Source organism: Anolis carolinensis, chromosome 1 (assembly GCF_035594765.1).
Source record: "Anolis carolinensis isolate JA03-04 chromosome 1, rAnoCar3.1.pri, whole genome shotgun sequence".
NCBI classification, from domain to species: domain Eukaryota; kingdom Metazoa; phylum Chordata; class Lepidosauria; order Squamata; family Dactyloidae; genus Anolis; species Anolis carolinensis.
In genome coordinates this window covers 260,314,138-260,329,515 of record NC_085841.1, presented here as the reverse complement: position 1 = coordinate 260,329,515, position 15,378 = coordinate 260,314,138, and the positions used below count along the sequence as shown (strand labels likewise).

Here is a 15,378-nt window from a genome sequence, read left to right as displayed (position 1 = left end):
TTTGCAGGGGGCCCTCTGAAAGGAACGAAATTGTAAGAGCTGTGTCATAAGCACATTGCCTTTGCTGGCGATGCCTCTTTGTGCAGAATTCTGGTTTCTGCTGGCTGCTGTGGAGAAGCAGCCTTTGGTCTTTCCTGCTGAAGAACAGAGGGGATTTTTAATCTACCACCGCTTCAGGCACCATTGGAAAGGAGGTGGCAGCAGGCAGGAAAGGGGGAAGGAAGGATGGAAGGATGGAAAAGGTCAGTTTATTCCATTTTCACCAAGCCTGTGCTTTCCTTTTGAGTTGCAGCTGTCAAATACATGCCCATTAGGATTCTTCAAAATAGGGTTCTTAACTGCCTTTGATCTGGTATTTCAGTGAGGGTTAGAGTCAGGCTTTTGGAATCGGTACCATAAGAAGCTGCACATGTATGCTGTGGGGAGGGTGGGGGTGGGGGTGGTGAGTATTATACATATTCTAGAATAGAAACAGGGAGAGATAGACAGACAGACAAAACAGACAAACATACACAACCACTCCAGGACTATCTTCTTTCCTTCACCATCCAAACCTTTAGACAATTCTCTTCCAGTCACAAAAACTACAAATCCAAGGCAATGGAAGGGAATTCTTCTTTTCTGAAATAATCAAGGATGCCATTATGCTGTCTCCCTGATAATGCCTACAGCGGGCATTGTGCTCCTTTCCTCTGGGGCTTTAATTAGCTCACTTCAACAAAGTTGGCTAATTATTTCTTTAGCACTGTGCATCCTAATGGGCTCTCTTTTTACTATCTGCCATTGCCTCTGTCCTTCCCTGCATCATTTCCCCATGCAACTTTGCCTCAGAGCAGCTTCTTTATCACCAGCCCAAACAATCTCTCACTAGGATTTTAATATATTCATTACCATGAATTCCTGAATGAAAATTTAGCTCACTGTGGTACGATTTGGGGCAGGGCATATGAGTGTGTGTAAGTTGGAGTGACCTGCTGATGATGAAAGCTGGGTGTTGTATCTTCCAAACTGCCCTTTCCCATGTCTGAACAAACCCAAATTTGGAAGTAGTAGAACAATTTCATTCTCACAATGGAGTGCTGTGACCTTTGCTGGGAGCAGTGCTTGTCCATAGATGCAATTGAGTCTGAAGCAGTGAACAGTGAAGGCAACCAGGCTGGAACTGAGATAGAATTATCCAGGGCAGTGGAAACATGAACAACCTGTGAAGACTCTACAAGGAGGTCCCTCCAAAGGTAACCATGGGCAACAGAACAGCAAACAAGGTTAATATATATCCTAATTGGGTCTGATGTGCCAGGAACTAATTGCTAGAGAAGGTAGCAGGCTTTCTCTGCAGATGTATCTTAGGGATCTTCCTTCCCATTGGTACTCCCCTTATTCCCTTCATAGCCCTCCATGAAGACTTTTCTTTCCTGGCAAGCTTTTGCTCTATTGATATGTTCTGCCATTTTTCATTTTAACTGGGTTTTCCAAATCCCTCCCCCATGCTTTCAAGTATTGCTGTATTAACTATTGTTTTATGTTTCAGAGCAGGCTCAGAATCAATTATAAACATCCTCAGACAAATGTTGGGATGGAAGACACCATAAGATATTCAGTGGGTGAGATCCGGATGTGTTAATATTGTGTGTGTGAGAGAGTGTGTGTGTGTGTGTGAGTGTGGGTGTATTCAATGTGTTTAGTGCCTGGCCTTGAGAGAAGGAACTGTGAGTGAACTGGAGCCATCACTACCTCACTTTTCTCAAAATGTTTCAGGAGCCTAATATGGAGTTTCTCAGCAATGCTATGTCAGGGTGAGAGGCATTCTGGATGAGACAAAATGATGATGGCCCTATCCAGACTGCCAAGTGCTTGGTCTCTCAGTACCAAGCGATGTTGAGAGAAGCAGCCACCTCTCTGACTATCTCTCCGTGATGCGGCTATTCTCAGTGGTGCTGTTCTGCTTGCGGCAGTTCATTTCTCACCATCCTTCTCCCCTCAGCACTCAATGGCAATATCTAATAAGACCTATAGGAAAGAGACTTAGGTATCAAAAGACTCTTGGAAATGGATCGTAAGGATCTTTAAAAGTAAAGCCTTCATAAATTTATATGGTATTTATCATCCAAAAATTGAGCTTTGCCTATATGTATGTGGAGGATGATAATAATAATAATAATAATAATAATAATAATAATAATAATAATAATAGTGGTTTTATTTCTTGCCCACCTCTCCTTCCAGATCAAGACGGGTTACAGCATTACTAAAACATAAGCAAACACACAATCATTTTAAAACATTCCATAAAATACACATATTAAAACATACCTCCATAAAATACATATCAAAATACACAAAACAAGGCATACAGTGGAGTTTAAAATTCACCATTAAAACTGTCTGGGTAAGCCTGCCAGAAGAGAGAAGTCTTCACTTGTATCTTAAATTCTGACAGCTGATCCAGCTGGTCATTCCACAGTTGTGGAGTAGCCAATGAAAAAGTCCTCTGGGTGGTGGTTGCCAGTTGGAATTTGGCTAGTTGGAGTAACTGCCCACCAGAGGACCTAAGTGTGTGGGGCAGTTTGTATGGGAGAGGTCAATCCTGTAGGTAACCTGAACCCAAACCATGTAGGGCTTTAAAGTTCAAAACCAACACCTTGAACTTTGCCCAGAAACTAATTGGCAGTCAGTGGAATGACTTTAGGATCAGTGTAATATGCTCACTCCTAAATATTCCCGTAACCAGTTTGGCTGCCATATTTTGAACCAACTGGAGGAAGAGCTATACACATATCACCCAACAACTTTTTTGGTACTGTCCAATGTTTAAGATTATTTGGGAAATATTAGAAATTACTGATGAAATAACAGGGCATACCGTGCATGTAAGTCATTTCTCATTTTGTTTGGATAGGTCAAGGATAAGGTGCTCCAAGAAGATTAAAAAACGATAATTAATGTGTTAATGCCTCCCACAATTTCAGTTAGTTGTAAATGGAAACAAAAGGATGGTCCATGAATATAAAAGGAAAACAAGGATTTGGGAGTTAGAATTAATATTAAAACATATTCAATTAGAGAGGTTAGATAAGGAAATAGTTTTATTGAAATTTTTATATATTTCTCTTATATTCTAGAAAAATAAAGTGCAGGATAAGGAGAATTATACAATGCTTCAAGAACTATGTAAAGACAAAGTCAAACTCATTCTGAACTAATCTTGCTATGAGACATTTGCAATACCTTGCAGGCACACAACAACAACAACAACAACAGCAACAACTATTAAGTAAAAGTAAAAAAAATAATGCAAGACAATAGTAAATGGTTGGAATAATATTGTGGATTGTATACATGTATATTTGCATAAAAACAGATATGGAATTAATAGTGTATTATACAAAATATATGAAAACAAAACAAATGGTTATACAGGAAATTAAATAATTAATAACGAGAAAAGAGTTCTTGGAATCAATGTGGCAAGCTTAATGGAAAACACAATTTCATGTGCTTAAGACAATGAAGAAAGCAAATTCCATGATGACTGTTATTAAGAAAGAGACTGAAAATAAATTGTCTAGTATAATGCTGCCTACACATAAATTCAAGAGCAGGCATATGTGGAAAATTGTACATAGCTGGGAGGTGAAGTCTGACTTGCTTTCTCCTCCCATGGAAAGCAGGAAAGCTTCATTCTTTTTTCCCCCATCATAAATTAAACCCAATGTGAGTGGTTTTGAGTGGCTGGTCTCAGATAAAATGTGTACATTGCCATTTAGTGCTTTTGTGCATTTCTGGAAAATGTGCCAACCCTTGACTTGCTCCATGAATCATGTACACACTTCACACATAGCAAAAAAGAAAGACACAATTTTTGCTCACAGTTATATTTTGTGCAAGTTTGTTCAAGTTATATTATGTGCAAATTGCAAAAAAAAAAATGTTGGGGCAAAGGCATGGTGTTTCAATCATGCTGGAAATGTGTTCTCTCAAAGAGGTTATTGAATGCTTGCAATGCAGTCTTATCGTGCCATGCTGACCGCCAGAAACATCTAAAATGTCTAGAGCAGTGAGATTTATTTCACATCCTCATGTATACTAACCTTCTAGGTTCCCCATCTTTTTTTAAAGTGCTGGAAAAGGTGCAGAACCAAAATGAGTTGTGGCTTTGAGCTTTGTTTCTAGAAGAAAAGAGGAAAAACTACAGTATTTGAAGCTTAGCTTAGAAAAATATGATTGGTTTTGTTATCTCAGCTCTCTGCTGCTCTGCCCTGTTGTTGGAGAATTCAAGACTGCTTTGCAAAAGCAAAAAATTGCCATTGGGCATGCCACCACTCAGGGCCAAATGAGAGGTGGATGCAATCAAGTGCAGCATTTGTTTGTTTTTGTATTGCTCTTAAAATAGCAACAAGCCTGAGTAGCCTGAGGACTCTTGGAGATGGGCAGGAGATTCTGAACTCTTTTAGTCCTACTCACAATACCAATTATTTCTCTCTCATCCCCCCCCCCCCCCCACACACACACACACACATATCCTACACTCCTTGAAATCTGTCTTCCACACTGACCGGGAAGCCTCTGGTATACCAGTGGCATAGAAAGAGCTACCAACAATTCCCAGTATTGATACAGGCTGCATAATAGAAACTCAGAATGTTAACTGCCCTCATTAACAGCACCCCATCTTAATCTTCAGTCTGTATTGAGACAGTGCATACTGAGATTAAAAGGTAATGACTTGGTTCACACTAGAAAACCTGAAGATCCATTCTAGAGTGAAGAAACTGCATTTTCCCTGAATACTCAAAACTACAAAATTTTGTCTCTTGGCAAACCTGAGTTACCTTCACATTCATTTTGTCATCCCCACCCCTCTCACCACCCCTAAATAGAGATCTATATATAAATAAATAATCAGGGCCGGCCCTAGGTATTTTTCAAGTGTAGGCGAACAGAATTTTGGTGCCCCCCCCCCCAAACCAATCACTAAAGAATAAAAGCGTTGGATAAGCGAAAATGTTGGATAATAAGGAGGGATTAAGGTAAAGCCTATTAAACATCAAATTACATTATGATTTTACAAATTAAGAACCAAAACATCATGTTTTACAACAAATCAACAGAAAAAGCAGTTCAATACATGGTAATGTTATGTAGGAATTACTATATTTGCGAATTTAGCACCAAACATTGAATAGGGATATAGGGCAGTGTGGACTCAGATAACCCAGTTCAAAGCAAGATATTGTGGGTTATTCTGCTTTGATATTCTGGGTTATATGACTGTGTGGAAGAGCACTGAAAAATAAAAGATAGAAGTGAATAGAATATATATATATATATATAGCAGGGGTCCTCAAACTTTTAAAGCAGAAGGCCAGTCCACAATCCTTCAGATTGTGGAGGGGCCAAATTATCATTTGGAAAAAAAACACGGACAAATTCCTATGCACACTGCACATGTCTTATTTGTAGTGCAAAACAACAACCATGAAAGAACAATACAATATTTAAAAATGAAAACAATTGTAACCAGCATAAACCTATCAGGATTTCAATGGGAAGTGTGGGCCTGCTTCTGGCCAATAAGATAGTCAAGTGAATTAGGATTGTTGTTGTTGTGTGCCTTCAAGTCATTTCAGACTTTGGCGAGCCTAAGTCTAAAATTATTTATTTATTCATTTACTACATTTATTTATTACATTTATATCCCACCCTTCTCACCCTGAAGTGGACTCAGAGAAGCTGTATGTACATACAATATATTATATTATTAGCATAGCAGAATATTAGCATTATATATTACTATATTGAACTATATCACTATACTGTAATATTATATGTAATATATAACATATAATTAATATTATTATATGGTATTAGTATATTGTATAACATTATAATATTATTATCAATATTATATGTAAATACAATATATTATTAAAATGATATAAAATATTATATTATAAAACTGAGGGCGGTGGCCAGGTAAATGACCTTGGAGGGCCGCATCTGGCCCCCGGGCCTTAGTTTGGGGACCCATGATATATAGCACATATGGTTCCTTCATGTGTGTGTGTGTATCGCTTATATATACATAGACATACACACAATGTGGAGAATATTTAGCAAGGTAGATAGATAGGTAGGGAGCCTGTATGACCGTGTTCCAGAGGCATTCTTTTGACATTTCGCCCACATCTATGGTAGGCATCCTCAGAGGTTGTGAGGTCTGTTGGAAACTATGCCAGTGGGGTTTATATATCTGTGGAAGGTCCAGGGTGGGTGAAAGAACTCTTTGTCTGTTGGAGGCAAGTGTGACTGTTGCAATTGGCCACATTGATTAGCATTGAATAGCCTTGCAGCTTCAAGGTCTGGCTGCTTACTCCTGGGGGAATCCTTTTTGGGAGGTATTAGCTGGCCCTCATAGTTTCATGTCTGGAATTCCCCTGTCTACTGAGTGTTGTTCTTTATTTACTGTCCTCATTTTAGAGTTTTTTTTAATACTGGTAGCCAGATTTTGTTCATTTTCATGGATTCTTCCTTTCTATTGAAATTGTCCACATGTTTGTGGATTTCAGTGGCTTCTCTGTGTAGTCTGCCATGGTGATTGTTAGAGTGGTCCAGCATTCCTGTGTTCTCAAATAATATGCTGTGTCCAGGTTGATTCATCAAATTTTCTGCTATGGCTGACTTCTCTGGTTGAGAAATCAGGACAGTAAATTAAGAACACTACTCAGAAAACAGAAGACTTCCAAACATTAATAAATCAGGGCCAGCTAACACATCCCAACAAAGGATTCCCCAGGCAGGAAGCAGCCAGACCTTGAAGCTGAAAGGCCATTCAGTGCTAATCAAGGTAGCCAATTATAACATTCACACTTGCCTCAAACAGAAAAGAGTTCTTTCTCCCACCCTGGACCTTCCACAGATATATCAACCCCATTTGCCTAGTTTCCAACAGACCTCACAACCTTTGAGGATGCCTGCCATAGATGTGGCGAAACGTCAGGAAATAATGCTTCTGGAATATGGCCGTACAGCCTGGATAACTCACAGCAGCCCAGCTACCGAGTGCTCCTTCAAACAAAAGTCACAGTAACTTTGCCGCTGTGCTGCCATCCTTCCTCTCTGTCAATCTCCCCTCTCTCGAGCCTCCAAGAGTTACCCCACCCCCAGTTCTAGGAGTGGATCTACATGCCCTATATCCCAGATTATCTGGCAGTGTAGATTTATATAATCTGGGATCTGATGCTGGCATATAGGGAAGTGTAGATCCAGCGAGGGTGTTTCCAGATGTTGAAGCACATTGGGCACGCTAGAGAAACTCCCGCCAAAGGCTGCCCCCCCCCCCAAAAAAAAACCACGGATCACCCTCGGAAGAGGATATGGGAACTGAAGGGAGGCTCTAATGCAGTAGAGGCTCTAATGGTGGCAATTTCTTTCCTCCTTCCTTCTTTCACTCACACACACACACACACTACTCCCCTCAGTCCCTCAGAGGCTTGGGCCAGCCCTCCCTCTCCTCTTTCCCTTCTCCTCCCCACCACCGACAACCCCTTTATCTCTCTCCCTCTCTCTCACCGGGCTAAGCAGCACGGAGGGGAAATGAAGGCTGCATCGATGCAGCTCGACACCGCGTTATCTGCCAGGTTCAGTGCTATAGAATCGCATTAAGGGATTCTTTCTCGCTCTCCCTCTCTATCATCCCTCTCCCTCTCTCATCTCCCTATCATTGTGCCTGGGCCAAGTGGGCTCCATGCCTTCATTCTAGTCTCCCTGAGGTGTTTCCGAGCCTTGATATTCTGGGATATGTGGCTGTGTGGAAGGGCCCCAGTCCTGGAAGAGTCGGCTCGGTTTGGGTTATCTGTCCCGGCAGTGAGGGCGAGAAGGGAGGTGAAGAGTGGACTTGGCTGAAGGAAAACCCGAAGAGGGAAGCAAAACACAGCTGGGAGGCCAGCTGGGGGTGAGGCCGCGCCTGTGCGTGCTCCTGCCGCCTAGACGCCCCATTCTCTTTCTTTCCCTTCCCCTCCTGAGAGCGCGCTACCTGAGAGTGCACCCGAGTTCGTCAACTTTCTGCCCAACTCCTCTCTCTCTCTGACTGTTCTTTCCCTACCTGCTCCTCCTTCCCTCACGTGGGGGCGGCGGCGCAGCGCACTGGAGCTGCAGATCGCGCAGCCAGCCCTGGCAGGTCACCTCCAGCGTGCTGCTGAGGAGGGTCTCGGCCCGGGGATTAAGGAAACCGGGTGTCCCTAGGCCGGGCCTTTGGCCCACCTCGCGAGAATAGCTAGCCAGATAGGTCTTCCGCGTTCGCCGAGGAGAGAGGCGGCAGCGGCGGCAGGGACCATTGCCTCCCTCCTCCGCGAAGGCCTCATTTCAGGCCTAGCTCTTCGCCGAGGAGGGAGGCGATGGTCCCCGCCGCTGCCTCCCTTGGTAAATGTACAGAGGGGCGCCGTAGAGGCATCGACAGCGCCCCCCCTGACGTGCGCCCGACGCCGCCGCTTCAACGGCGTCCACGTTGCACCGGGCCTGTAAATAATACTTCCTTTTTTGCTTACTTTCTAGCACCCATGGGTAGGTCTCTGTACTTCTATTACTATTTCATCTCCTAATACAGCATTTTTCTCCTTTTTTCATTTTAATATTCATAGTAGGCACAGTCTACATGGTTTAAAATCTGCCACATGTCCTCATTTTAAAAAAAATGCTTAGCTTCCTATCTTGTCTAGTGAAGAGTTCTGAAGAACTTGAAAAGTATGGTTATAGTTCTATACAGTTTTAGAAAGGTGTAAACGTATGCTAGGGTAACTACCCTGGATCCAGCCATTGCAAAACTGTTTCCATAATTGATGTCAGGGCCTTGAGATCACCAGTTGCCCAACTTTTCGAACACCAAAAATGGGCCTCACAAGGATATTAAATATCTTACACCCAATCAAGACATTTCAGGCCCCATATTTTATCATGGTTTGTTGCAATTACAGAATTCAGACAGAATAAGACCTACAATACTCCAGGAAATAATGCCCGGCTGCTCACTGGAGGGAAGGATATTAGAGGCAAAGACGAAGCACTTTGGCCACACAATGAGAAGACAGGAAAGCTTGGAAAAGATCATGATGCTGGGAAAAATGGAAGGAAAAAGGAAGAGAATCCGACCAAGGGCAAGATGGATGGATGGTATCCTTGAAGTGACTGGCTTGACCCTGAAGAAAGCTCTGGCGTGGGATGGTCCATGTGGTCACAAAGAGTTGAAAGTGACTGAATGAATAAACAGCACAAAAGACCTACAATATAGGCATTCTGTGGCACTCTTATCTTAAGAGCCATAATATCAATACTAACAAAACCAACAGTCCCTTTGAGCCATGATGTGTAGTTTTGTTTTGCATCAGATATGCGTAACTGGGTCAAAATTATTCTAACAAATTCTGCTCAATGCAACATAGTAATGCATTCCCCACACCAAAAAAGATGTCATTCATTTTAGGGTGAGGTGAGGAACAGGCCATAGTGACAAGAAGTAACTTGATCTGGTTACCAGTAAATTGACTCATCCAGGGGAGAAAAAAACAATGTATAACAGGATCATAGAATCATAGAATCGTAGAGTGGGGAGAGACCTCACGGGCCATCCAGTCCAACCCCCTGCCAAGAAGCAGGAAATCGCATTCAAAGCACCCCCGACAGATGGCCATCCAGCCTCTGCTTAAAAGCCTCCAAAGAAGGAGCCTCCACCACAGTCTGGGGGAGAGAGTTCCACTGCCGAACAGCTCTCACAGTGAGGAAGTTTTTCCTGATGTTTAGGTGGAATCTCCTTTCCTGTAGTTTGAAGCCATTGTTCCGCGTTCTAGTCTGCAGGGCAGCAGAAAACAAGCTTGCTCCCTCCTCCCTATGACTTCCCCTCACATATTTGTGCATGGCTATCATGTCTCCTCTCAGCCTTCTCTTTTGCAGGCTAAACATGCCCAGTTCTTTAAGCCGCTCCTCATAGGGCTTGTTCTCCAGACCTTTGATCATTTTAGTTGCCCTCCTCTGGACACATTCCAGAATCAGGAAATATAAGATATTGACATTGGTTACTGCTACAACTCTAGCCACAGCCGTGTCCCTCTATTTAACACACTCGTACTCTAGTTCTCCAGTAGAATAATAATAATGGTGCACAAGAATTAACATAGTTTTTAGCATTTTCTTTTGGAATTCTATTGATAAACAATAGCATAATAGAAGATTATCTCTCCCATAATAATGAAATAAGCTCAAGCAGCACATCTTTCTATGATAATGGATTTAAAATGACATACCTTCCATTTTCAAAAACTGAACGCATAATAAATAAAATGATGGTAATAAGAGTGCATGAGGAAGTAACAATGGATACAATGACTACAGCTGATGCCAAGAGACAGGACTGCCAGAAAATCAAACATTACTCATATCCCTAAATCCTTGGGCAGTGGACTACCAACACTTAGCTACCTTATTTGTTTTATATGCCACAGAAGGACTTGTGCCAGTAAAATAAAAATAATAAAACCCCCAAATTCTGATAGTAATTTTGAAAATCTTCCAGTTGGCAGGGTAGGATAAGAGGCTCTTAACTCCTAAGCATAGAGAGTGTGCCTGAAAGCATAAACAATTGTTACTGAAGGCTGAGGAGAACAATTCAGGCTTTCTTTCCCCTCTTTTACTAGCTACTCGCTATACTGTTCCCAAGCTTTTAGTGGAAACAGAGAGTACAATGCACAAGGCATGTGCATTCCCATTTCATTTTAATGGCGCAGCCAAGCAACAGCATCATGGTTTGTGGGCTAATACCAAATCTAGGGCCAAGGAACATTATAATCTACCATCTGACCCTTGATGGACTTCTAAAATGTAGCTAACTCTTGCCTTTCTAATCTCCACCTCTGGCAGCCGCGATACTACGGCTTCTGCTTATCTGCTGGCAAAGACCCTGCCTTTGGACAATGGGCCAATTCTCATATTTATGCAGGGGAAAACAGGAGTTAATGCCAGGAGGTTAGGTGGATACTGGCACCGGGAGAATGAAAATTACCAGGCTTCAATTCTGTAATAAACACGGGCTGTGAAGAACAAGCAGACAAGCCAAATGACAACAGAAGGATGTTCTGTTGCAGAATGTTTTATTTACCCCTAAAAGGAAAGACCAAAACAGATTAACATTGAATTATATCTTTGATTTGTATTCAGCACAATAGCTTTAAAATGGGCCTCAAATGCTCCATATGGCAGCTATTCCCTCTCACAATTACTTTCCCTTGCACAGCAATAGGGAAACTAATTGGAAAATAGAAGTCAACATGGAAGGAGGAGGGAGGTTCCTTACCTCTAAAAAAAGTCCAAGTACTACGGGTGACACATCAGATAGATCATACTGTACAGCCTTCTGACATTTCAGAGTGCAAGTAGGGAAAACTGTGTTGGAATACAGTCGTCCTTAAAAATAACAAAAACACCCAAGCCCTACATGGAGCCCCTTCACTACACAGGAATGAAATCTAGGCTAGAAAGTCTTTGTCATTTTTGTCAGCAAGGAATCTTTTGTTTCATTAGTTACTTTAGTTTTATTCCAAAGGAAATATGCTTGAAAAATTCCACAAAATGAAGATTCTCCTTACAACTCTTGAGATTTCAGAATTGGCCCAATAACTGCAATCAGAGGTGGGAAACGCTTTGGATACTGATGGACTTCCAAACACATTATTCTTCATACCAGTTTGTGCTAACCCAGTATCACCTTGAGGGCCATATGTTTCCCATGTCTGAATTACATATTGAAAAAAATGTAGAATGGGAGAGTTAGACTGGACCACAGACACTTTTGATGCCACAGTATCACATTTTAGTGATGGGACAGCTCTTCCTCTAGAAGATTTAGTAAAACAGGAGGCCCAGAGAGAGACACAGAGAATTAGAATTTGAAATATATCACATGAGAACTGGGAAACAAAGAATTGGGATTGGGGAGAAGCTGAAGAAATCCTGGTGTGGGAGGGGAGAGAGAATCATGGGGTGGGATGAAATGGGAAGAAATGGGAAAGGGGGCTGATTTGTTTGCTCAGCCTTTACAGAATATCAATTTCTTTAGGCCTGTAAAGATCATATTCCTCCTGTTGCCATTGACTTGTATGCCATTCTGGCAGATACGTAGTGCATTGTGATTCTCTTCAATTCTCCTGTTCATTTTATTTTGATTTCTACTGCATATTATTGTACAATGCACAATATTATATATCATTATTTAAAGTCAGTTTAATTAATAATTGTGCAGAAACCCCTCTGCTATACAGCTACTAAAGTCTTTGCTATATGTAATCTGTATTTGTTATGTTGTATGCCAATTTGAGTCCCACTCTGGGAGAAAAGTGGGATACAAATAAATACATAATAAATAAATAATACTAATAAAGGTACAGGAACCCTGCTCCTATTTGTCATACAAACTTCACCTGCTGAAAACTATTAAAAGTATACGAACCTGACCTTATTTCATTTGGCAATACATTTGGTAATCATTTTATGTATTTGCTGCAGCTCATAAGTATGAGGCACTTGTGTAAATAAGTGAAAGTTGGGAGGGGGGAGTTGCCAATGGCACCTCATCACATTACTCCCTCTTTGTTGTTTCCCTTCTCTCTCTTCCCTCGTATTCTGTTTTCTACCCAGTCCATGATTCAATGGGTCATATGCTTTGAGAGGTTTGGTGAGGACGGAGCTATGAATTTGGAAACAAAAGAATCATTTGATTAAACTCATGTCCTTCCCATCTATACTCAGAAGTAAAGTCCATTGAACCACTTTGTAAGCCTTTCAATGTTTAACGTTGCTTACAAAGTGGTGGGTTGTTAACGCTGGATGTTTTTCTTAGTTCCTCTCCATGCTATTCTGTCTTAGCTTTACTCTCTTTCCCTGTCTCTCCCATTCTGCATTTGCACCCACCACTGTCTTCAGTGAATCACACATTTTGAGGTATTTGGGCAGCTTGAAGCTTGTGTCTTTCTTTTAAAGAATCTAATCAAAAGAAATGATCGTAGAAAGATTCTTTCTAAAAAGTTTGGCAAGAACTGCACATTGTCAAATTATGCCTTATTTGACTACAAATGATCTTCTTGATCCATTCAAGAGTCTTAGGAGAAAGAAGGAAGTGTTTGGAGCTGGGAGAAAGGAATTTCTGTGAGGGGGGAATTAAAAATAGCCTTCGGGAAGAAGTGCTGCATTTTAGAGAGCCTCTAAGGGACAGAGTGCTTATATTAAGAGCCTCTGGAAGGGAGGACTGAGGGGTTTTGAAAAGCCTGATTTAGTTCTCCTGTAAGTGAACATAGTTCTGTGGAAAACAAATTAAGGAACCATCTTCTTTTAAGGAAACTGCCTGATAATCTTCTGAAACCAATATGCAACCTTCTTGTTCTAGTTCAAATAAACTTCACAAATCTGTTTATACTTCACCACAGGTATTCATTTTTTGAGTGGCTCTGTGAACTGACTCCAGTGGTCGCTGGGCCAGTGAGATAGGGAAGAGTGAATGGTGTAGCTGTAGACCAATAGATAGGTGGCAGCGAAGTTATAACGGGATGTAACAGGCCGGTCAGCGGTTGGGATCGACTGTTGTATTGTACTATTATAAACATGAGCTCTACCACTATTTTTGGACATCATATTTCGTGATGGGAAATGAGGAAGCAGAGAACATGCAGTGATTCAGCTGTACAGAAAAAAAATGTTCTGCATATGATTAGAGGCAGTCAAAACATAACCGATTATAAATTCTTTCACCTCCAATTTCCCAATCTCTAACATCTATCATTATCAAATTAATTTTCAAACCTAACATTTGAAGCCCTAAATTCCACTCTAAATGAATACATATACTCCCTGTACATCTTGATCTCAAAGAAAATTGCTGGCAGTTTGCCGCAATGGTATCTCTCACTTTAGCAATGTAGAAGCAATGTCAGTGGCTGTGATGGCCACAAAAGGGCTGTGTGTGGCTCATGAGTTTTATGCTGTCTATCGACACAGTGGAAGGACAGGTTGCTTACCTGTAACTGTGGAGGTTTTTTTAGTGCCCCCCTGCAAATTCACACAAATGGGCTTAACTGTGCTCGCGCAGGTTCCAACAGAAAGTTTTTCCAAGCTCTAACTTTAAGTTTTGACGGTAACCTTGACCACTCCTCCCCAGGGCTTAAAAGGCACCCTGGCCGGCTGCTCCCCATTTCTTTTCTTTTTTTCTGTCACTGCCGCTACTTCGGAAGCTTTGGTCATCACCAGACACTTCAAATGTTATATGAGCTGCTCTGCTAAAATCCCTGACTCAGACGGTTACTTGCTCTGCCTTGAAGAAGGCCATGTTGTCAGAGCATAGCTGCACTGCCAGGCCTTCACTGCACAAGCCAGAAAAAATAGAGAGGCAAGGCTTTACCAAAAGGCCCTCGCACTGGCAACGTCCGACATGCCTTTTCTCGTGCCCTCCCAGGCATCGAGATCATCAAACAATTTGATGACATCGGCAGCAAGGACGGCATCTAAATTATCTGTAAAAACTTCACCCCCTTCGGTAGTGGCATCGACGTCAGGCTCTATCCCATTGATACAATCGACACACTCTATAACTGCTGCTCTGCCATTCTCATGGCTGAACCCCTCTCTGGGGGTGACCCCCAAGACCCTCCTCAGAGAGCCACAGGTACCGTCATACAAAGGCCACTCATGGTTGCGAAATATAGTTTCTATGAAAATAAGTTGTGTCTAGCAACAGTGGGAGACTGAAGGCCTTCTTGCCATTTGCTGACAAAATTCTATTCGTTCTTCTGCTTCTAAAGCTAAGGCCAAGAAAGTGTGCAATTTCTTCTACTAGGATTTCATTCCTTTTTATATTTAAAAATTGCTTGGCTCTCAAGAAGTCAGACTTGAAATTTATAATCAAACTGGATGTATGAATATGGAAAGTAATAATTAAGAATAATGCCCCTGCATGTGCAAAGACCCTTTCCTTCATCAGAAATAACTGCAGGCTCATATAGTTAAAATTAATGATTCCAGTGGTTCCAGTGCATATAATACTTCCCTTTTGAGGGAAGGGCATCACTACATAAATCAAAACAGCATACTACCTTTGTTTGATACTTCTTTCTGGACCCCAACTGTTGTTCCCATTGGCTGACCTTGCGTCCAGGTCAAAAAATTGAGCCTAATGGGGTTAGAGTGAACTCTAGAGACTGAGGAGAATGAGTGCTCCATTTCTTTGAATATTTGCTTCTGCGCTTAATGTGCCCATTACTGTTTCCTCATTAATATTCTCCTAATTCCTAAACAAATAATGAGATGAATACAAATGAAACAAATGTTCTAGGTTCAGTGCAGTCA

At 41.6% G+C, this 15,378-nt stretch overlaps 1 protein-coding gene and 1 long non-coding RNA gene across 2 annotated transcripts in view; one reads left to right on the top strand and one right to left on the bottom strand.

The window, feature by feature from the left end:
- Positions 1 to 15,378, bottom strand: part of b4galnt4 (beta-1,4-N-acetyl-galactosaminyltransferase 4) — a 219,527-nt gene that overhangs the window by 90,394 nt on the left and 113,755 nt on the right. The window lies entirely within an intron of this gene.
- LOC134295351 (uncharacterized) lies at positions 39 to 12,428 on the top strand. The gene is made up of 2 exons (XR_010001896.1): positions 39 to 242; positions 8,973 to 12,428. It is a non-coding gene; the product is annotated as an uncharacterized LOC134295351 (long non-coding RNA).